This window comes from Etheostoma spectabile, chromosome 20 (genome assembly GCF_008692095.1).
Source record: "Etheostoma spectabile isolate EspeVRDwgs_2016 chromosome 20, UIUC_Espe_1.0, whole genome shotgun sequence".
Lineage (NCBI taxonomy): Eukaryota > Metazoa > Chordata > Actinopteri > Perciformes > Percidae > Etheostoma > Etheostoma spectabile.
The window spans coordinates 19,595,393-19,596,913 of record NC_045752.1 but is presented as its reverse complement, the minus strand read 5'-3'; positions in this window follow the sequence as shown (position 1 = coordinate 19,596,913).

Genomic DNA, 1,521 nt, shown 5'->3' with positions numbered 1-1,521 from the left:
TGAGGGGGATCACCAAAGGAGCACTAACATGGACTAACTAGTGTGAAGGTAGTCTCAAGTTTACACTTGGGTTTTATCTATTTTATGAATTTATTTATTTATTTATTTATTTTTATTTTTTGAGGATCCTTGTGTTTTATCTGTTTAACTGATTTGGTGTAAAGCACGTTGAATTGCCCTGTTGCTGAAATGTGCTCTACAAATAAAGCTGCCTTGCCTTGCCTGAAAAGAAAATCACACGAGTAAATGCAAAATCTGAATCTAAGACAAAAAATGAGGACGTTATGGGAACAACAATCTTTGACATTGGTCCAGTATTAAGCGAGACTCCTGCAGTCGGCAGCGGAGAAACAAGCTCCACGAACGAATAAATGAACATTAGCATTACTTAGATTTCTATTCTAAGTGTCTAACAATATTATGGATATGATTTCTAAGGAGGTCAACCTTTCTGTTAACGAGTAAGATCCTTTTTTTAAACTTAAAAACATCCAAATTACATTACATAGAGTCTGGTTTAGCATTGCGTTTGCTAAACCAGACTCCATGTAAATAAACAGTAATTTTAGCATCGTCAAATACGCTTTATACAAAGTCGACAGAAACATAATAAAACTATGAAAAGCCGCTTTGGGTTGTCTTTTAACTTTACCAACTATCACAACTGTAGTTTGTGTTGAAATAAACACATGGATACAAATTTACATGTGAAGATATGTTGGCTCTGTACACACTAAAAGTATTGCTTTTTAAAATGGAGTCTGGTGGGTTTAGCGCTAGCGAGTTCAGAGCTGTGTCTGGTTAAACAGAAAGATCTCAAACAGGTTTTAAAAAGGTTCATCTCTGTTTGGATCTTTTCCATAATGTTGTCAGACACTTCAAATATTAATCTGAGCCTGTCAGCGGCAAAATAAGCACTTTTGTAGAGGTAAACATAAGCTGGACAATTGTCCTATTGACTTCCATTGTAACTTGTTTCTCCGCTGCCGACTGCAACAATCTCACTTAATACTGGACCAAAGATTGTTGTTTCCATCAGTCACTTAGACACAAAAACATAGGAACATAGGGTCCAGGTTTGAAAACAAACAAACAGTTGTTACTCTTTAAAGGTACAACATGTAATACTGACAGCTAGTGTTTAAAATAGTTACTGCAGTACAAATTCAACATACTGGAGTCGAGAGTTCGAGAGTCATCTTCCCTGCCCCCTCGTCCCCAGACTTGAAGTTCACGTTGGTTGCCAGGCTGAGACCGGAGCATGCACAATGTTGCTAGACGCTTGTCTCACATAGCCAGACATTACTTCACAGCACAGCAGAGTAGCTAACGTTAGATGCTAGGTACATGTCATAAAAGCCCATGGTCACACGACATGACAGACACACTTTGGGCTACAGCAGGCTTTTTAACCAAGGCCCCATGTGGATACTGACATTACACACACACACACACACACACACACATACCTTGATGATTCACTCTGTTTGTGTGTGTGTGTGTGTGTGTGTGTGTGTGTGT